The following is a 22,692-nucleotide window of genomic DNA, read 5'->3' as shown; positions in this document are numbered from 1 at the left end:
TTTTTGTTGATTTCACTCTCTGGTCCTCAAGCATTGCGATGAAGTGCTGCTGGTGTTCCTAAGTGCAAGAAGGTGGTGCTGTGCCTTAAGAAGAAAATGCCTGTGTTAGACAAGCTTCACTCAATCATGAGTTACAGTGCTGTTGACTGTGAGTTCAATGTTAATGCATCAACAGTATATATTAAATCAGTATTTTTGAGCAGATTTTGGGCTCCAAAACCACGGCATATGGTGACTGCAGCCATGAAATTAAAAGATGTGTCTTGGAAGGAAAGCTATGACAACCCTAGACAGAGTATTAAAAGGCAGAGACATCACTTTGCTGACAAAGGTCTGTCTAGTCAAAGCTATGGTTTTTCCAGTAGTCATGTATGGATGTGAGAGTTGGACCATAAAGAAGGCTGAACACCAAACAATTGATGCTTTCAAATCCTGATAAGACTCTTGAGAGTTCATTGGACCATAAGGAGATTGAAACAGTCAATCCTAAAGGAAACCAACCCTGAATATTCATTGGAAAGACTAATGCTGAAGCGGAAGCTCCAATACTTTGGCCATCAATACGAAGAGCCAACTCATTGGAAAAGACCCTGAAGCTGGGAAAGATTCAAGGCAAAAGGAGAAGGAGGAGGCCTAGGATGAGATGGTTAGATAGCTTCACCAACTCAATGGACATGAATTTGAGCAAACTATGGGAGTGAAGGATGAAAATGTTATCACCAGAAGCTCACAGGAGCCTAATCTTGAATTTTTCCTAGGAGCAATGGTTCAATATTTGTTAGGTCAACGTTTGTGGTGATTTCATAGAACACAGTCACTGGGAATAACAAAAATCAACTACATATAAATTTATCAGATTCACACAACTTTTTGAGTGATATGATAAAGTTATGAATGCAATACTATGAAAGCCCACAAGAATGAACATTTGACTTGGCCCTGGAGAGTTGAAGGAAGCTTTTCAGATGGGTTGTTTTTGGACCAGGATGTTTAAAATGAATAGAAACTCAATAAATGGAGCAGGCTGGAAGGTCATTTAAGGGAGAGAACCATGTGCAAAGAAGGGGAGCCTGACACGCTGTGAATTAAAACATGATGATTTCGGCCGTCTTAAGTCATAGGCTCCAATTCAGCCACAGGCAATGATTTTCAGCCATTACCAAGTTTCTGTACATAGTTTGGGCTGTGATTTTTTTTTTTTTTTTTTTTCTACAACAAGGAAGTGTGCAGCGTGTCAGCTGTGAAAATTGGCTCAATATTCATAATCAAATCTATTACGCTCCCTCTGAAGCCAGGGCCATGTTTCCTTAGAAACACTCAGTTACATAAAAGAAGCCTGGCCTGTAATGGGCAAGAAACCCCACCACCCTTGGAAGCCATCATCGTCATACTAGAGGGAAGGAGCGATATAATTCCTGAGGAACTAAGTGAAGTGGGAGGGCAAAATAAAGATTTCTCCCTGTGAAGTAGTAGGCAGAGAGCGCTGCAGGGGTTCAGCCTCCATTCCAAGTTCTAATCTATGAATCAACGCACCAAACACCAAGTCTGAAATGAGCACCTACTGAATGCCCAGTTAGTTAACGCACTAGGAGGAAAAGCACACATACACACACAAAACTATTCTTTCTTTCACAGTTTCAGAGCTGACATCAGCTCTCCCATCTATCTGCTGAGATAAGTTTTATTATTCTAATTTTAGAGATGAGAAAACTGAAATTCCAAAGGATTAAGTAACACAGGTTCGTACAGCCAGTGAATGACAGAATCAGAATGTATGTTCAGCTTTGACTCCAAATAAAGTGAAGGTTTTCTCTGTGTCTCAGATAAGATCCTTGTCCTCAAGAAACTTGCATATGTGATGAAGCAAAGAGTGAGTGGATCAGATTGTCAACTTCACAGAAGTTTAGAAGAAAGAAGTGTGAGCCTATAGTTCACCATTGTCCTGAAGGCATCATTAGCCTTGGAACCAGTGGTCTTTGACAGCTGGAGATGGGGCAGTAAGTCGTTGGAGGTGTGTATATGTTTATATACACAATCAAAAGATCAGAGAAGAAATGTCTTTGGAAGCACCAAGGGGAGCTATGCTGAGAAGTGAAGTGAAGTGAAATTCGCTCAGTCCTGTCCAACTCTTAACGACCCCATGGACTTAGTCCATGGAATTCTTCAGGCCAGAATACTGGAGCAGGTAGCCTTTCCCTTCTCCAGGGGATCTTCCTGACCCAGGAATCAAACCAGGATCTCCTGTGTTGCAGGTGGATTTTTTACCAACTGAGCTATGAGGGAAGCCCATGCTGAGAAGGGAAAATCTTATGTGTCCAGGGATTTAGAAGGAATGTTCCACCTGCCCTAGGATGAATCTCAGTGGATGGAGAGGAGCCCTGGGTGGGATCAGCTCTTGTTGCTTTGTCTCCACAGGGGATCACTTGTACCCATCACTTTCAACCTTATTGCTCGCTCAACAATATTATTGGAGACCAGTTTGTGCCAAGTATTGCTCTCAGCACTGGGGATGCTTCAGAGAATGTGTTTCCAAATGTCAGAGAGTAGAACTGGTCCACGGAGGGCAATGCAGAGCCCCTGGATGATGATGGCACTTCTCTCCTGGTCTTTCTCTTCACTGTCTCCTTTTCTTCCTCCAAACTGCAGTCAGTCTTCTTATTTGAGGTTCCAGTCAAGGCTGCCCAGCCCATGGGAGTTCCCAGAATCAAGTGTAGCCTTCTCAGGTTGATTTTCAGGGTCTCCATTCTCAGCCACACTTTCTCCAGCCCCTGACATTGCAACCACACCAGACCTCTTTGTCCCTCTACCTGGAGGGACCTTATTTCCCTCTACCTTGACCTCATTTCCTGCCTCCTGAAGTCTAGTCATCCTTCAAGGTTCAGCTTAAAAGAATCTGAACCCAATTTTCCCCAATCACAATGAACTCCTTGTCCTGAGCCCACATGAAAATATGTGTTTTAGCCTATTTTCTCTTCTGCCTTGTCATAAACTGGGCTGGCAATCAGTCTGTCTACTTCTCAGGCCAGGGGCGTGTGTTATGTCACCATCATTTGGTTTAGCACAGTGCCTGGCCCTTTGTCAAAGCTCAAGGTATCTCTTTAAAAAAATACATACATGACAAGGATGTCCTTAAAATTAGAACAGTCTGGTTTAAATTTAATTTAATTAAGGTTCATTTTAGAAAATGTATATTTTGAAGAAAGACCACTGAAATTTCATCTCAACCTACCTGCCCCCTCACTGACAGCTTAATTTCACTGTAATCTTTATTATAGTAAACTCTAAACTTGTTATTAGTATTACTGACAAAGTTGAAAGACCATTTCATCCGATTATTGTGTCTTAGGAAACACATAATTATTAAATTCCACACTAATAATTAGAAACCCTATTATTTCACAATGGGCTAGGCAACACCACGCAGGTAGCCCTCAATTACTGAAACAGAAGCCCTCTTTAAGTGTGTGGAAGTGAAATTTCATACATCAAATAGTCTCTTCTCACCAACTTCAGCTGTGTTATTAGAGACAGACGAGTGTAAAGTAAGGAGTCCTCCCGTGGTCTGAAATGACGATGTCGCATGGGGTGAATGGTGTCTGTGGCTGGCTTGTCCTTGCCCTCCTCAGACCCTGACCAGGTTCACGGTGGATTGAATAAGTCAGAAACTTTGCTGTGTATATGTACAGGGGTGGAGCAAGAAGGATTTTCCAGTAGAGCCGCCCAAAGATAATACAGGTCTTTGCAGGGATTGACAACATGGTCTGGTTCAAGTACAGGCAACTTGACTGGCAAAAATAAAAAATGGAGACCTGTGCATTCTGATCCTAAGGTCCCCTACCAATAGGAAGACTATTTCATTCTAACTAGACTGTGCCTTCCTGGCCCCTGTCTGAATTCTTGCCAAAACTCAGAGCAGGAGCTCCCTCAAGAAGAAGAACTTGACCGAGGTCTCCTGAAGCTTTCTAACTCCAGAACCAGGACGGCCTGATGCGCCCAAACCACACATTCCTGGAGCAACTGCTGCAGCCCCCAGCACGTTCGCGGCCTGACCCCTTGTAGGGGTTTAATAAAGTTTCACCGATGCTCTGGCTGATTGACTGGGAAAGGAAGCAGGAGAGGCCTGTGCCTGCAGGAGGGCCCCCCCAACAGGAGCTCTGACTCACAACCTGTTTGGCAACGAGCAGCCCTCTTTGGTTTCCTGAATCTCTCTCTCTTAATGGCAGATGTTTTAAAACAATGATCGTGACAATGACACTGTAATCCCCTACTTTCCCTTGCATCATAGGGTTTTTTCAAGTGTTTTTGCAGACTTGCTCTGAAGGGTAATAACATTTTTTGGACTAAGCATTTGCAAAGACTTTTGAGGGTCCCTTCAGATAAGGGCAGTCCCCAGGGCTGGGAATCTGTTAATAGTCCGTGCCGGGAGGGGCAGGGAGGAGAACTGGATTCAAAATCGAGGGTAATTTGGAAGGGGGTGGTTGAGGCTGGGATGGTCCGGCTGGGTGCATGGGCGCACATTTGGAAGTGCGGCTAGAGATTAATCAAAAGACCGGTCCCCGTCCTTTTTCTTTTTAGAGAAATAGTTGGTATGGTGGAATTCCGTGTGTAGAAGTAGCAGGGGCAGATGCAGACTTCCCCTTGGAGGGCAAAGCCAGAGGCCAAGGCCGAAAAAAAGAGCAGGAATGACCGCGTGTAGAGGTGGTCAGCACTATGGGTCTGGGAAGGGAACCCGGCCGGATGACGGCGGGGGTGGGGCTCCCTGGGGGCCGGGGCGGGGCGGCCGCAGCGGGCGGGGCTGGGGGCGGGGCTGGGGCGGGGCTCGGGGCCGGCTCGCAGGCTGCGGCGGCCGCGGGAGAGGCGTCCACAGCGGCGGCGGCTGGGGCAGAGGCGGACGGGCGGCGGAGCAGGGCGGCGGCGACTCGGGGTGAGCGCGGTGCGGGCGCGGCGGGGTTCGCGGCCGGGGGCCTGCAGGGACGCGGACTCCGGAGGCGCTCGGAGAACCCTGCCATCCTTCCCCAGCTTCCGACGCAGCCTTCGGGGAAGGGCGGGCGGGAGGGCGAGCCGAGGACCCAGTTCTTTTACCACGTCTCCGGCGATCGCCGTCCAGATGTCCGGTTGGAGCCCTTTTGCCCTTCTGCGGAGCACAGCCTCGTGATTGTGCCCCGGATCATCTCTCTCGTCGCTCAACCGCTCAACACCTTTCCCCTTCAACCCCAGCGCCAGGTAGCTTGGGCTCCAAAGCCAATTCTTCCAGAAGACCCCCAACTCTGCTTCCCCGTTCCCACCACCAGAGACCCGGCTCCCCACCACTCCCTACCGCCCCCAGAGGCAGGGACGACCCCCGCTCCCTGGGGCCTGCACACCTGGACGTTTGTGCTGCCACCTGCCAGGGAGATTATTTGCCAGCCAGACGGCCCGCAGCTGTGCGGGGACCCAGACCGCCTTGCCATCACCCTCCCCCTCCCCCGCTTAGAATCCCAGTCTGAAGAAAGGGACTTCACCGGATCCTTAGCTTTGGGAACAATTTGACCCACTTCCCAAAAGACTGGTCCCAAGCCAGCCAGGCTGTTTGGTGGCAACACCTGTCGTGCCTGCCAGCCGAAGGACTGAAGAGCCTCTGTTATACCGGGCCAGAGGGTCCCTGCGTCCTTCTCCAGGCTCCCCTGATTTTGTGACCAGCGTTCCCAGAGACTGGGGCCACGAGCTTTTGTCATTTGCCGACCCCACCCCGCGTTCTCCAGAATTCCCCTCCCCTGTAGGGTCCAGGACTGATGGGCAACAGTACTGGCCCTGGCCTCTCCTCCCTTGCCCCTGTTTCCCCCTCCGCTCCCCCCAGGGAACCCAGGGCAGAGTCCTGGAGCCTGTATGCAGGGCCTTTATCTCCCTACCAGCCCTTTGGCCCTCCTTCCCTTCCCTGTTAGAAACTTTCCCCTTCTCTCCAGTCACCATCACTCTGGTCGGGCCCAGGGCCATCTGCACAGCGCCGTGTCCCCAGGGCACTGAAAGCTGGGCTGGGACCGTGGGCTGGGACGTGTGCTGGGCCAGTGTAAGGAGGGTGGCTGACAGCCAGGTCAGGCTGGGCATCTGGGCCCGAGTGTTGGTGCGGGGGGTGGGGACGGGCAAGGTTTAGGGTGGGCCATTGGCTTTCCCTGAGCACTGAAGGAGGTCCAAGAGCTTGCTTTGCTGTAGAGAGAGAAGGCAGAACAGGGGCTGTTTTTCCTGCGTGCTTCTGACTGTCTTGTGTTGCTATGGTGACAGTTTTGCCTCTCTTCCTTCTTCTGACTCTTCTGGGAGCTGGTTTTTATTGGTCTGTTGTCCTGTCTTTTATGGCTCTAATTTCTCCTTTCTATTTGCTCTGAAATAAACAGTCGTAAACCTGGGCCCCAGGCCGGGGGACTGGCAAAATCTCACCTCCTCCTGGCCCTCAGGCTCCAGTGAGGGGAGGGTAGAGGAGAGAGGTAGAGACAGACCTGGCCACACCATCTCCTGCCCCCAGCTCTGGGATGGGGGCTGTGGCATCACAGCCTGGGGCTCACAGTGGATAGCACCAGGGCCCCAGTGCTAATAATAGACCCAGGTGTGATGCAGAAGCCCGGGATATTATTTCCTTTCATCTTCAAGGCAGTTCTGTGGTGTAGGGTCCGTCTCCACCTTGCAGATGCCAAGACTAAGCTCAGAGTGAGCTATTTCCCTCAGGTCACTCTGCTTTCAGCACATAGTGGGCACTGAGCTTTTGTTGAATGGATGGAAAAGTGATGGAGCTGGTGGGCAAACACCCAGCTCACTCCCTGGCCTCCCCACAGGCTTCCAGGTACTGGTCCCAGGAGAGGGAAAACAGAGTTCCCTAAACCTTCGTGCTGGGAGACTCGAGTGGGAAGGGTGTTCCCTAGTTTCTCTGGTAGACCCCTCCAGAGGCCCCTGCCAGAGAGCTACCTGTAAGGTCCTTTGTGTACCCTTGACTCTTCAGGTTGGGGGAGCTGAAGTTGGGAGGAGAGTCAAGCCACTTGGGACTTCCTGTTTTACTTAGCACCCAGAAGCATTCGGTTTGCTTTTACTCTCAGAGCCGGGTGAGTCGGGGACACGGAGAGCTCAGGAGATCTTCCCAAGCCAACCCTGGGCGAGGAGTTCAGAGCTGTCCAGGCCATGGGTCACCAACTGTCAGCTGTCAGTGACACACTCCCAGAGAAGCTGTTCCCCCCTTTTATTTTTCCCTTCACCACACACTCTTTTCTTCCCCACCCTGCCCCCCCACCCTTTACTTTGCGGGTGTTCTTGGCCTGTTAGTAATGAGCTGGAAAAGCGTCATGGTGGCAGGAAAAAAACAGGGAGTCAGCAGCCCATTGTCAAATTCCAGTCCTGGGGCAGTCACTCATGTGGACCTCAGTTTTAACCTTTAAAATGGGGTTGATAGCATCTCTCCTCCTGGCCACAGTTGGCTTGTTTTTGTAGCTGGAATGCAGTAGCTTACAGGGAGTACATTTTTTTGCAAAATTGAAAGCCTGGGGAGCCCATCATGTCCTCTTCCTGTTGGGAGGTCTCCATGTTAAAGACACCCCCAAACCACTGCTCAGAGATGAAGAATTGATTTAAGAATAATTAATCTGTGAAAGCTTAGAATCAGAGGCATTCTCCAGTCTGCAGGTCCAGACTTGATGCTGGATCAGTCTGTTTCTTTAGTTATGCACCTTCTGTTAACTGAGCATATACTCTGTACCAAATATAGTTTGGGGAACTGGGGATTTTAAAAAGTGAACACTATTTCTGTTTTCAAAGAATGTAGTCTGAGGGTAAAGACAGATGTGAAAGGAGAGCCTTGCAATCCGTAGGAGAGGTGGGTGATCAAGGAAACGGTAGGGTGATGGGGACCCAGAAATGGTGACTTGACTTGGCCCCCATGTTAGGGTGAATCATTCATCCTGTGCTTTGTGACTGAAACACAATTCTCTTACCTCTGCCCACGTGGCAAGCCCTCGGTCCAGCCCTCCCAGCCAGAGGGGATGGTTGCTGAGTCCCTTATTCAGCTCTGTGAGCAGTGTCAGGTTTGTGGCAGGGGCCAGTCCTGCCTTCCTTCCTGACTTTGGACTCATCCACTCACCGTAGCCTCTGGCTCCGAGTTCATCTTGGTCAAATCCTTTCTCCAAGGCTGCAGGAATTACCTGCCAAGGCAGCATGGTGACTGGAAAGAAAGTGGACTTTTGGAGTCACTCATAAATTCAAACTCTCCTACTGCTGTGTCCTAGGGGTGGGCTCCTGAAGAGCATCTGACCTCCCTGAGCCTTGGCTGTTGCACCTGTAAAATGGTAATAATGAGACTTGCCTTCTAGGAAGTGAATGATCTTATGCATTTATAGGGTCTGGCCTGGTGCCCACCTCACACTTGCTGTTATTTAGTTATATTGATTAGAAAGGAGTTCTCAGTTACTGGCCCTCTGGGTCCTTTTAGAGCCACGGTGGGGAGCTTTTTGATCTAATTCTGACCTTCAGAGATTCATTATTGGGGAAAGTTAAAAATCGCCCACACTCCTGTTCTAAGCACTGCTGGTTAATCTTTGAGTTCTCTCTCACCAGATAAACTATGCTGAGCAACATGGTGTTTGATGTCCTCAAAAGGGAACAAATTTGAAACGGCAACAAACACCCTGGGTTTAAGAAACGTGTCACTATGAGAATACTTTGATGTAGTTCCACTGTTTCTTTTTGGTGTCAAGTTCCAAAAAAAAAAAAAAAATCATTGCCATTGAGGAGATTACTGCATATGTTTTCTTCTACAAGTTTTATGATTTTAGGTCTTACATTCAGTCTATTTTTTGAGTTACTTTTTGTGTGCAGTGTAAGATAGTGGTCCAGTTTGGTTCTTTTACACGTGGCTGTCGTTTTCCCAACACGATTTATTGAAGAGACTGTCCTCTCTCCATTGTATACCCTGGCTCCTCTGTCAGACAACACTTTGAAATGAGTGCTTCACATTTTTATTCTGGGCCTGTTTAGTTTCCTTTTATTTTCTTAAGTTACACTACCTATGGAAATACATTTTCTCAAATCATCACTGCAACTCTGTGATATTAGTATTTTTTGTGCCCTTTGGACAGTGAAGGAAATTGGCAAAGGTCTCTGGTGCAGAGTCCAGCAACTAGTAAGTGGCAGGGCCAGAATTTAAAACTGGGTCCTACTTGCTCTTCGTGCCAAGGTACACAGCACTGTCATCTCCTTGGCTGGTGTGTCAGTGACCTAAAATAATTGTGTTTGGAGCATGGGAGCAGATTTTAACAGGGGTGGGACCGGTCAGGACTGTAACTCAGACCCAGGCTCATAGTAAGTATTTAGAGACTTTATTGGGGTTTTGCTGTCATCACAGCATTATCAAGGTTTTTGGCAGTTGGCTGAGGTGTCATTCCTAGAAGTGGTGAAGAGGAGAGGAGTTTGGCATGTGCAAGTTCAGAGAAAATTTTGATGATGCTTGAAATAGCTTTCTTTGCCTAAGAGTGGGTTACCGGTTTGTCATTGACATAAATTGAACTGATTTTCGGACTGAACGTATGAATGGAAAGTATGACAGGCGCATCCCAGGGATAGGGGGACAGAAGCAAGAAGGTCAGAAAACCTGGTCAGCGGCCCAACAAATACAGGGGTGGTTGGGATTCACTCTATTGGTATAACTCATGGCTGGGAGATGGAGGTAGGAAAGTGATTACAGAATGGCCCCCTCCTGGCATTTCTTTCCTGGGTGATTTAGAAATTGAATTTCTTTGGCCCAGGGACCCCATTGTTCTGAAAACGGTGCCATGTTTGCCGGCAACATGCTTCCTGGTCCAGCTTAACTCTGCTGACAGATCCGTTTCTATTTGCAATTATCTCAAGGCCTGAGTCTGGTGTCTGCTTGTTTAATGACTTCACTTTCTAATAAAAATTCTATGTGGCATAGATAATTAGATCTTTAAAATGAAACTGGGGAAATGGGATGCCCCCGAAGAGTTGAATTGCAGTTTTATGATGGATCAAGCGTAAAAAATGGGATCATTCACTCATTCACTTAGCAAATGTGTATGAGACTGGTTCTTGCCCGGTGCTCTGCTAGACAGAACACAAGGATCAGGATGGTTTTGCCGCTGCCCGCAGGTAGTGCTCACTCCAGGACAGGCAGGGAGGAAACACACACCTGAGATGGAGCTTGGAGAATGTCATAAAGAAAAGCAGTGCAAGGGGGTGGGGAGTGGGGAAGTGTCATTGTTTCAACTCTTATTGCAACACAGTCCATTTTGCTCCCCATGGGTGTTGTCTGCAGTACACCTCTATCACACCTGACACTGCAGGGAGAAGAAGCCTGGAAGAGAAAAGTTAAAGCCTGGATGGTGAACGACTCAGCTCTATTCCTAGCTTCCTGCATTGGGGAGGAGGAGCGGTTCTCTGTAGGAGACCGCCCCCCGCCCCCGGCCCATAGCTACAGTTTCCGGCTTCCCAGGTGGCTCAGTGGTAAAGAACCCGCCTGCCAATGCAGAAGCCACAGGAGATGTGGGTTCGATCCCTGGGTCAGGAAGATCCCCTGGAGAAGGAAATGGCAAACCACTCCAGTATTCTTGCCTGGAGAATCCCATGGTCGGAGGAGCCTGGCAGACTCAGGCTGCAGTCCTTGGGGTCTCAGAGAGTCAGACGCGACAGAGTGATTGTGCAGGTGGGCACACAGCCATAGTTTCAATTACCCATTCTCAACCTCAGTCTGAAAATAGTAAATGGAAAATTCCAAAACTAAGCAATTCATAAATTTTATGTTGGGCACCATTCTGAGGAGTGTGATGAAATCTAGCACTTTCCGGCTCAGTCCTACCTGCAATGTGAATCATCCCTTTGTCCAACATATTCCTCCTATTAATCACTTAGTACCCATCTCAGTTATCGGATAGACTCTGGTGGTATCGCATTACTGTTGTTCAAGAAAGTCTTATTTTACTTAATAATGGAACTAATGTGCAAGAGTAGCGATGCTGGCAATTTGGATGGGCCAAAAAAGGAAATTGTAAAGTGTTTCCTTTCAGTGAAAAGGTGAAAATTCTCAACTTAATAAAGAAATAAAAAAAAAATCTTTGCTGAGGTTGATAAGATCTAGAGTAAGAAATTCATGCTAGTTTTGCTGTCACACCTCAAACTGCAAAAGTCACAGCTACATGAAGAGTGTTTAGTTAAGATGGAAAAGGCATTGAATCTGTACAATAAGGTACTTTCATCAGAGAGAGGCCACATTTCCATAACTTTTATTACATCAGATTGTTATAATGGATCTGCTTTTTTATTAGTCATTGGTGTTCATCCCTGACTGTGACCAATTTATAAACTTTATCACTGGCACATGTGTATCGGAAAAATCATGGTATATATAGCGTTCAGTACTATTTGTGGTTTCCACTGGCAGGCTTGGAACAGATGGATCCCCTGAGGATAAAGGAGACTCTCCACTGTACTTTCTGTTGGTAAAACAAGAAGGCTTATTTGGTGACTTAGAAGGGAGCTTCCACATCTAGCCGATGATTTGAGCTTCTGTCCCAAAGTGATAGGTGAAAAAGCAAAGCCTGGCAGCCTTAGTCAGCAAGGTTTCAAAAACAGAGCTGGAGTGGAAAGAACCCTGGGTGTTTTCAAAGAACACAGAAATCTTGCTCTCCTTCGTAGAAAGGGGGCCAAGTCTGATTGAACATCCTGATACATAGTTGAAGGTCAAGGCTGATGACAAAAGGGAGACACAGAAGGGCCCCAGGAGGTCAGTAGAGGTGGGGAGGACCCTTACCAGCTCACTCCCACGTTCCAGAGTGTCCACCAACTGGAACGTGGAGGGTTGACCTCCACATTGTGACCACATTGAATGTGGTCTGTCCTCCATATTCCAGTCAGTAGAGGATGCTTTGGTTCCTGCAGAATGCTCTCTGTTTTAAGTTGATAACCATTTTAAAATCATTTAGTCTGATGATTTCTGGATTTTGGAATGCATTAAAATGCATAATCGCTGTGGGACCTCAGAAGCAGTGACAAGCACACAACTGCCTCAACACACCATCAAACTCTCTCATCCCCAGTGTCATCCAAACTCAGGATCTTCCAGTTGCAGTGATGAGGCCAAATCCCCTGCTTCTGGAGTAAAGAAGCAGAGAAGACCCACTCAGAGCTGCCTGGGCTTTGGCAAGTTATTCCATCTTTCTTGAGTCTCGTGTTTCCCCAGTAAAACACAGGCAGCAGCAGTACCTTCTGAATAATGAGCATTTAATATCCATTTTTTTAGAGGACTTCCCTGGTGGCTCAAATGGTAAGAATCTGCCTGCAATGCAAGAGACCTGAGTTCAATCTCTGAATTGGGAAGATCTCCTGGAGAAGGGAATGGCAACCCACTCCAGTATTCTTGCCTGGAGAAGCCCATGGACAGAAGATCCTGGTGGGCTGTGGTCCATGGGATCACAAAGAGCGACGGTCCATGGGGTCGCATGACTGAATGACTGACACTTCCACAAAGAGCTTTAGAAGCAGATATACCCATTCTATGGATGGGAAAACTGAGGTCCACAGGTGTTAGGAAACTTGCATAATGTCACATCATTCATTAGGAAGATTGCATAGCTGGTACCTGAAACCGTGTCTGTGTGCTTTCAAAGTGTGGTCTGTCTTTACCTTCTACCCTAGAAATGAGATGATGCCAACACTTTGAGGTCCAGAGAGGTGAGATGGGCACATGGACATTACCTGGGAGCATCCCAGGGCTGCAGCATGAGTGCGTCTGAAGTCCACAGACCTGGGTGGAATCCTCCTTTTCCCTTGGGCCGATCCCTTAAGCTTATTGAGTTTTCCAAGTTTTGAACTGAAGTTAATAATATTTGTGGCCCAGAAATATTGCAAAGAATACAGGCATACCTTGTTTTACTACACTTTCCAGATATTGCTTTTTTTTTTTGACAGATTGAAAGTTTGTGGCAACTCTCAGTTAATCAAGTCTGTGCTGTTTTTCCAGCAGCATTTGCTCACTTCCTGTGTCCCTGTTACATCTTGGCAATTATGGCAATATTTCAAGCTTTTTCATTATTATTGAATTTGTTCTGGTCCCCTGTAATCAGTGATCTTTGATGTGACTGCTCCGACTGGCTGAAAGCTCAGATGATGGTTAGCGTTTTTTAGCAATAAAATTTAAATTTTGTCACTAAGATATGTATATTTTTTAGATATAGTACTTTTGCACACTTAATAGTCTACAGTTTAGTGTAAACATAACATTTATATGCACTGGGAACTCAAAAATTTCAGGTGACTCACTTTCTGAGGTGGTCTGAAACCAAACCCACAGTATCTCTGAAGTGTGCCAGAAATAAACATGTCAGTCTTCATTTTGCCTGATCTTTTGAGAAAAGTGTGTTTGAAAAGTTCATCTACCTCCTTGGCTCCTCTTGTTGTTTTTGGTTGGAAACAGGAGGGAACTTCTTTCTCTAAAAGATGCGTTCCTGAATTGCCTTGGCAAAGCCACCCAAGTCCACTCTCCTGGACCTATGTTTCTAGCTCCTAAGCCTTTGTTTTATACTTTAAATGAACCTGACCATGTTCCTTACTGGAGTGTGACAAGGATAAGACTTCCAGTTGACATCCAGCATTACGCCCACTGTATGATCAGGCTTGCATCCTGTCCTTCCTTGATTTTGTAAATGCATATGTATTTTTTCCTTAAAGTGTTGAGGCTTCAAATCTATGCCCTAGAGCACCTTCAGAAGTAATCAATGGAGCTGTAAGCTGTTTTCTTACATTCCCTTATTTGCAAGTCGAAAATCCAAAATGCTCTGAAAATGCAAAGTTTTTTTTTTTTTTTTCATAACTCATGTGGGTGCAAAAGCTGGCTTGATGGTACATGAGACTATTTTTAGTTTGCATTTATCCCACTTGGGATGAATACGTTTTTCATCAGAAGAATGAATGCTCCAGACCCTGCTGGGGGTTCGTGTAACATGGTATCTGTACTCTATTACCTTTCTAAAATATGAAAAATTCTGAATTTGGCAGCACATCTGAGCAAAGGGTTTCAAAGAAGCGTTTATGAATCTCTCTTTCTGAAAGCCCGGAGGAACTCACAGGACCCTTGGTGTTGGGGAGACACCAGAGGGGTCCTCCAACGTCTGCCTGATTCCAGATGCTGTGGTGACATGGTTTGTCGTGTGCTCATCAAAAGCCTTTGTGGCCAGTTTTCTATTTCCTCAATTTAAATAAGAGGATATAAATTAAATGACCAGGCCTGGCACAAAAACAAAACAAAATAAAAAAACAATAACAAAACCTTTTAAAGCACGGGTTCCAAAGTTTCATGGGGACCAAGTATTTTTTTTTTAATTCCATAGAACTAAAATTAAGCTGGGAATTTTTGGTCTAGAGTGGCTTATAATTATTTTGTCATCGGCCTTGGGGGGAAGGTACGAGGGAGTTTTTCAATCCTACTCATCCTTTTAGCCTTGTGAGGAGGAAGCAGGCCTTGGAGAGTGAGCAGGAGGAAGTCAAAAGGCCTGAGTAGGCGTGAGAAGGTCTCCATTCTTATCTTGGTTTCGCTCTTGATTTGTTGAGGGATTTGGGCTCCTTGCCTCCCTTCTCTGGGCCCTCGAAACTCCATTTCAAAGTCAACTAATTCTTTCTTTCTAAGAGTCTAGGAGTTGAAGCTGGGGCCCTCAAAGAGAGTAAAAAGCGTTGATCTGCCTCCTTGACTTCATCCTCCCAGCTTCCATCTGGCTCAAGGTGGACTGGAGGAGGCGAAAGGCTCTGCTTTGGTTTCCTCTGGGCCCGTCCTCTCCGCTTCTCTCACAACACGATCCTTTGATACTGTGGCCTGGCTTGTGTGGGACTCACCTTGACCCCTGCACCTCCCTTGCTGCCTAGGGAGGGCTCGCAGGATGTTTAACCCAGCCGTGCAGGTGACACTGCCCTGCTGGTGATGGTCAGCACCAGGGCTTGCTCTGCATCACTGGGCTACGGTCAAGGCCATGCCGGGCACGAGTGAGGGGGTGTAAGAAAGGAGGGAGGGAGTTCCCTGTTGCAGAGCACAGGACCAGTGCAAGATCTGCCCAGGGAGACGGAGATGGAGTAGGTCCCTGCCATGGCCTGTGTGGGCAAGGGGTTGAAATGTAAAACATTTAGGTAAAGGATGCTGGGGACCCGTCTAATTCCTGTCCTTCTCTCCTTTCTCCCTTTGTTTCCTCCTTCCTACCTTCTCTTCCTTCTTTCTCACTTTCTTTCTCTTTGGAGTTTACACTTAAAGTACCATCATTCTGACTTTTGCCAGGTTGAAAGTTTCCTCCAGAGTCTGACATGGTTTAAAAACTTGGTGTTTCTGTCTCTCAGAGGCCCCACCCTGTTCAGCCAGGAGATACTCACTTGAAAGTAACTCATATTAGGAACTGGGGCCTTGACCTTGCACAGGGGGCTTTCCCCAATGGAGAAGTGATCTTGACTTTGGGGATCCTGAAGTCCTTCAGTTCACACGGACTGTGGGAGCCACTGGGCAGTTGTAAACATCATTGACACCAGGGCATACTGAGAGGAGGGCAGCCCTGGAGTGGCTGATCTTCATAAATTAACAAGGCCTGGGCTCCGGTGGGTGAGCGTGTATGAGTGTGAGTGTATGCCTGGTATGTGGGTGTGTGAGGGTGCATGGTGTGTCATTGTGTGCATGGTATGTGCTATGTATGTGAGTGTGTGTAGATGTGTGTGTGTCAGTGTGAACACGTGTGAGTGCATGGATTTGGAGGTCCTTTCAGATCCCGGGAGATGCTGCCAAGACTTGGGTCTAGCTCCTTTGGACAAGGCTCCCCCTCAGTCTGACTCCTGGCCTTTGTGTAGCTCACAAATGGAACTGACCTCCCAGAGGGTCCCTGGGGCTGAGGGACCCCTGATATTTCAGGGACTAATGACCACTGACAAAAGCAATTCAGAGCTTAACTGGCAGGAAGCAACTAAATTATGTTTTCTTAGGGAGAAATATCTAATCTTTCAGCTTTGGAAACCCAGACCGCTGTCAAAGCTGATTTTATACATGTTTGGAAAGATGCACATTATTTGAGGATGCGACTTTAAAAATAAGAGAAAGGCCTAATACAGGTTTTGAAAATGAAGGACTAGAGAAAATAGAAAGCAATACATCCAGTGTTATTTAGCAATCGGTTGGGGGAAGGTAGGAAAAGATTGTGAAAGCAAAAAGCAAGAGAAGCAGAAAGAGAAACCGAAGAGAAACTGAGCTGCCTTTGCCCTGTGATAGGCGGTGGGCCCGTCTCCTGGTCCAGATTCTTCTGGGCCAAACCCAGGCAGAGCTGAGAGAGTCAGGAGGCTAGAGGCGAAGGTGGGGGAGGAACACGGGGAGAAATGGGTAGAGAATCCTTGCAGAGTTTGCTTCTAAACTTCCGAGGATCAGGAAGACATCTAGGGTGATGGAGAGTGCCCTGTCCAGGGAGTCCCCTAGGGGCCAAGGTCTCCCACTGACCCAGCTGCTGCTACTGCTGCTAAGTCGCTTCAGTAGTGTCCGACTCTGTGCGACCCCATAGACGGCAGCCCAACAGGCTCCCCCATCCCTGGGATTCTCCAGGCAAGAACACTGGAGTGGGTTGCCATTTCCTTCTCCAATGCGTGAAAGTGAAAAGTGAAAGTGAAGTCACTCAGTCGTGTCCAACTCTTCGTGACCCCATGGACTGCAGCCTACCAGGCTCCTCTGCCCATGGAATTTTCCAGGCAAGAGTACTGGAGTGGGGTACCATTGCCTTCTCCGACTGACCCAGCTAACCTTCTGTAACCATCTGTCTCTCGCTGTCCCTCTGTTCCTCAGCCTGCAGCTGCTGAGAACGTTCTTCTCCATGGGTGCAAATTGCAGACTTGCTCCCATGGGACTGGGGGTGAGTGTCGGCATCTGTGGGTGGGAATGAGATGCTCTATGCATCTCCTCCATCTTCCCTCCCTTTGAACCACCTGTCTGAAGGCACTTTTCCCCCTGTCCACTCTGTAACCCGCTAGTAAGGCTGTGGGCTGTGCAAATATATCTGTTCCACCTCAAATTCAGGAAATGATTTGAATACCTCATATCAGCTAAAATAGCAGCAGTGAGCTTGCTATTTCATCGTATATATGCATGAGTTATTTTTTCTACATAGTTATTTACAGGTTACCCTATACCGACATGGCCCTAATGTTTCAAAGTCTACCACATTTTAAATTATATTTGTAACAGTGAGTTGTGATCTTTAGCATGCCTTTAATACCCATCAGTTCTATTTTGCTAGACTATCTGTATACATTCCTCACCCTACAGACAACCTTGCAAGGTAGATATATTTCTGTCTCTTTTACAGATAAAGACTGAAACTAAGACAGTTTTATAAACTTGCTTTAAGACATAGGATTGAAAGTGGGGCACCAGGATTTGGATTCAAGACTGTCTGGCTCTCAGAGTCCTACTCTTTCCCACACCACATACTTCATACTGCTTCCAGGCCACAATTTTATTTTTTTCTTAGGAAAATCAAATCTTTTTTTTTTTCCTGACATGGTTCTACTTAAGCCTCAGAAAATGCAATCATAGCTGGAGTTCTTCGTCTCTTTCCAGTGGAGTCCCATGCTGCCCCCTACCTTAGTGTAAACTTTGCAAATAATGTATTTCCATATAACAAACTTTTGCCATGCATGTGTCAAGTTCTAGAAACTTGCCTGTGTCATTTATTGGGAGAAGATATTGTGACTTTATTTTACAGAGGTCAAAACTAAGTCTCAGAGAGATGCAGTTATTTATTTTATTATTTATTTTGTGGCTTGCTTTGTGAGTTAACATTTTGGAGTATGGCTTTGTAGGGGGCTTGGGATTTTTCCTTTGGCTGAGGACCGAAGTACCCCATGTTGAATCATGAAATGGAGCCCCAACTGACCCACCCATCTCTCAGCCTTGTTGTCTCTGTCTGCTGCGGTCAGAACCCAGTCTGGTGGTTGTGAAGAAAGACCTGGTTCCTCTTGTCTTTCCCCATCTTGCATCAGCCTGCACCATCCTTGCCCATTTGAGCTGGCCCCAACTCCTGTTCTAGTTTCATGGCTCATCACTGACTTGCCAATATTATGCATTAGCTTCATACTATGGAAGGGATCATGGTGATGTGTTTATCCAAGATTGCACATGAGTTACATATGCTCTTTCCTTTCCTGAACAGATCCTCAAAGATTCACTTCCAGTTTTACATTTACCTAAAATTCATCCACCCATCCATCATCCATCCACTTATTCAACAAAAACTTATTGAGTACCCACAGTGAGTCAGGTACTTCTTTAGGTCAGTGCCTGGAGAGTCAACAGTGAACCAAACAGCCAAACCCCCTGCTTCATGGAGTTTACAATCAATCGGGGAAAAATGGATCATAAATAATACAACCAAGTAAAACAGAGGATAATGTAGATGGTTGCAAGTTGATGAAGGAACATGAAGCAGAGAGAGGTGTACACAGTGAGGGGTCAGTGGGGAGAGTTTGAGGGAGAAGAGTTGCTATTTTAAGTTGGATGATCAAGGAACATCTCAGAGAGGGTGATGCTTCAGGGAAGACCTGCAGAGAATGAGAGGGTGAACCACACAGCTCACTTAGAGAAACATGTTCCAGGCAGAGAGTCAAAACCTCAGAACACGGGCAAGTGCAGGACTTTAAAACCTGGAGTGGGTGATGCCGGCTTGGCGATGGAACAGCACAGAGGCCAGGGCTGTGGTTGAGTGGACAAGAGGCAAGTGGGCAGGTTGGGAGGTTGGGGAGACAGCCAAGGGCTGGCCAGCAACTTCAGAGCTTCTCCTTCCAACTGAGAAGCTTTGCTGTCTTTTTACAGCCTGCTTTCCCCACCCAGCCTGTGCATCCTGGAGGGAAGTCGCTTAGCCCCAGGCCTGGGCTGGAAGGAGAGTGCAGCATTAATGATAACTGTGCGCATTTTTTTCTCTTTGTCTTTTTTTTTTTTCAGTTTTGATTTTTTTATTGGCATATAGTTGACATACAACGTTGTATTACTTCTGCTGTACAGCAAAGTGATTCAACCATACATATATATGCATTCTTTTTTATATATTCCTTTCCTTTTTCTAAAAGCCAAGAATGCTAATGAAAAGTGTATTTGCGATTCTCTGGATAACATGGGAATTTTGAATGCATGCCGCTTCTGAACTCCCAATTAGTGAGTTCCTTTTTGGACAACCATCAAAGAGTTGCCAGGGAAAGAAAGAAGGGGCAGGAAAAAGCTGGAAGTGGAAACTGTGGTGAGGAGAGTGTTAACTGGAGTCGAGAGGAAGAGCACTTCACCAGAAAGTCCCGGGATTAGTGGGGCTGCCCAGATCTCTGCTGGGGACCAGTGTTTACAGAGAGTGACCGCAGGCTGAGCAAGGAGCTCTTGAGAAAGCCTCAGAGTGAAACCCTCAGAGCGTGTCGGGAGTCCAGCCAGGACTTTCCACTCATCACTTTGCTGACTCAGAGGGACCTGGAAGGCCTTGTCTCTGGAGACCTTTCAGGAAAGAAAAGAGCATTCTCCCTGGTAGGGAGTTTCCCTTGCAGAGCTCCACGCTGGTCTCTGAGGGGCCTGGGCTGTTTCTGAGGCAGAGAAAGAACACCTAGGAAATCAGCTAAAACAGGGGTGAGAAGAGGGCTGAGCAGAAGCCTTGGGTCTCCCATGGCATGTCAAGGTCAGGGACCTCCCCTCCGCTGGCAGCTCCTTCATGAGTGTGTGCATGCTAAGTCACTTCAGTTGTGTCCAACTCTCAGCGACCCTATGGACTGTAGCCCACCAGGCTCCTCTGTCCATGAGATTCTCCAGGCAAGAATACTGGAGTGGGTGGTCATGCCCCCCTCCAGAGGATCTTCCTGACACAAGGATTGAACCCGCATCTCTTAGATCTCCTGCGTTGGCAGGTGGGGTCTTTACCACTAGCACCACCTGGGAAGCCCTCCCACTTTCATATCTGCTCCTAATTCGAATCTTGCATCTTCAGGATCCTTGTAGGACAAAGCTGTCCCAACTCAGAGCAGTTGGTCCAAGTCACTCACTAGGGTTGGATTCTTGGGGGGATAGGGTTGCAATTCGTGGATATTGAGGCTAGAGGATGTTCTGAAATCACTTGGAAGCTGTTATGGCCTTTCAACAAGGCAGTGATGAAAGAGGGTTTCCAGCCAGATGTGTGTGTGTGTCCAGGTGTGTATGACATAGTTGGAAATGACTGTTCATTCACGAGGGATGCTGGGGGGAGTGATTTTTTCCTCACTGGTGTGTCAGAGGATGGGTTGGTTTAAAAATTTAAAAAAAGAAAAAGCAAAGATTTTTCTTGTTATTTGGATGTCTTATTGTTATTCAGCAACTCTTTTTGGACATTGGGCTATGCTCAGGCATCAAACCAGGTGCTCACGTAGACACAGCATATCAACACATTCCTTATGCGCCTTGCTAGAGAAGCCATACTTCAAAACACAGGGGATAAGACCCTTTGCATGACCTGGCTTCAAATGCATGTTGCAGAGGTATAAAGGTGGGGAAATAAAAAGTCACTGTATCTGATAGTAAAGGGCTGGGGGTTTACTTCTGTACCTGCTAGTGATCTGTGTAAAGTGAGTGACAGCCTTTCAGAGCCTTCATCTCCTCACCCATTGGTGGACTTGATCTTCAGCTTTCCCTCCCAGGGATATTAGGAACATAACAAGCTTTGCCAACAAATGAAAAGGTCTGTACAAATTGCAAGGAGTTACTCACAGGGCTGTGAGAGACCTCTGTTAGTAATGAGGGACCTGGTGAGAGGTTTGGATCACATCTAATATTCATTCACAACTTAATTTTTGTAAACTTTGCTGCTCCTGCCATGTCTCTAACTGCCTGTTTGGGCTTTCTTCCAGCTTTCAGAACTGCTTTTCCTGACGTTTTATTAGCGTCTGGTTTTTGCAATTCAGTGCAATACTTTAGAAGTGTACACATGTATGTATTTACCTAAACACCGTGGGGCCGATTGTTTTTTGACCAACATTATAAAAATGGAAGAAAAGGGTCAGGATTGATGCTCAGAATATGAAAGGACTTGGGTTTTGTATGAAAACAGCACCGGTGGATAAGTAGGGCGTGGGAGGTGTCAGAAGTCAACCTTGCTCTGGTCAGGGTAAGAAACCAAAAGTGTGAATTATTATCTTGTAAAAGCATGTAGGATGCCAGCTCTGTCAGATCCCCCCAAAAATAGCTGTTTAAAATGGAGCTTTCTGGTGAAAAGATCAGTTGCTGCAGAATCTAGAATGCTTTCCTTATATGTCAGAGAGCTGGGACAGAGCATTGAGCCAGCCTGAAATGTGTCTAAATAAATGATTAAGGTGACTCACTCATTCCCCATTGAAAAGAGCTTTGTGAAAAAGGGAAAGTAAGAGGGAAAGAAGAGAATAAAGCAGAGGCAAAGAACAATAGGATTTTAATTTTGAACAATAGGAAAAAGAAAATTGAATTAGTCACTCGTGTCAGATCCTGTGAGCCTCTGTTCTGAATGACCACCACCCTGTGAAGGTTTTAAGGTCAGGGTCTCCTGATGTTGAATTTCCTGGTGAAATAACACACCATTCCTGGGGCTGGTCCAGGGTCTGTGATGGGCATTCTGGGGATATTTGTCATGTAAGCCACTGCAGGGCTACACTGTCCAGTCCAGGAAGCCTTCCCTTAGCCAGAGAACAGTCTCTCAGCCGTGGGCAGAAGGTCTGAGGCTTGCCAGTTTAGTTCAATAAAGATGGAAGCCTTGTCACTCGGTTCTGCATGTCTTTTATTTATGTATCATGTTCTTTGACTACATCATCCCTGATACCAGGACCTGACCCAGAGACCAGTCAGATCTTTATGACTGGCTAGTGTTTGAATTGATCTGCAGTTTGCAAAAGAGATTTTTACACGAAAGGTGAGCCAATCTTGTTTTTGATCATATGCAGCAGTGATAAAACATATAGTTTTGTTCCCATGACTTACATCTCTGCTGTTTAATTCTGGGCCATCACTTAATCACTCTTAAGTCTTTGGGACCTCAGTCATAGAATGGACCTGATTCCTTCTTTGCTGACCTCAACATAATACCTATGAATATGAAATGACTTACTATGCCATCAGGTGGTGTATTAGTCAGTTTTGCTGCAGTAAGAAATAACCCCCAAGTTTCAGTGGCTGGTAGCAACAAGCCTTTCACTTACATCATGCATCAGGGGGCTGCTGTTTGGCTTTCATGGTGCTGACCCACAGTTCTCATTCTGAGACAGAGTCTAACTGGGCAGTTGCTTCTTGGAAAGTGTCCTCCTCTTGACAGGGAAGAGAGTGAGCAAGGTGGCAGAGACCTGATGCTTCTTGAAGCTTCTGCTCCTCACATCCTTTTCCTAAAAAGGGCAAATGGCCATGTCCTGTATCGATTGTGTCCCACTGCCATGGGAGGGAAGGTGGTGTTAATACATGAAGCCATATGGCAACCAGAAAGGGTGTATATTCTTTCTACAACCCCAGACACTGTAAACCTATTAAACCAGATGTGAATGTTATGTTCTTAGTAAAATAATAATTGATGGCCTAGTAGGAACCGAGCTCATATCGGGTGTTGATATTTACGTCAACTGGTCTAGACTGTGCCAGGACATTCAAATGTAGTCTCTCCAGGAGAAGAAATTTGAGGTCATTTACTCCCATCTGCTAGGGGTAAA

The 22,692-nt window shown here is 46.6% G+C and overlaps 1 protein-coding gene across 2 annotated transcripts in view; it reads left to right on the top strand.

Moving 5' to 3' along the window:
* The first annotated feature begins 4,821 nt into the window (after nt 1–4,821).
* Nucleotides 4,822–22,692, top strand: part of CYRIA (CYFIP related Rac1 interactor A) — a 102,482-nt gene continuing 84,611 nt past the window's right edge. For both annotated transcript variants that reach the window (XM_070379145.1, XM_070379141.1), the window contains exon 1: nt 4,822–4,924. The gene's annotated coding sequence lies outside the window, so the exon portion shown is untranslated. The remainder of the gene's footprint in view (nt 4,925–22,692) is intronic.

The sequence above is a fragment of the Bos mutus genome, chromosome 11 (assembly GCF_027580195.1).
Source record: "Bos mutus isolate GX-2022 chromosome 11, NWIPB_WYAK_1.1, whole genome shotgun sequence".
NCBI lineage: Eukaryota > Metazoa > Chordata > Mammalia > Artiodactyla > Bovidae > Bos > Bos mutus.
Note: the sequence above shows the minus strand (reverse complement) of the source record. Positions and strands in the feature narration are given on the sequence as shown.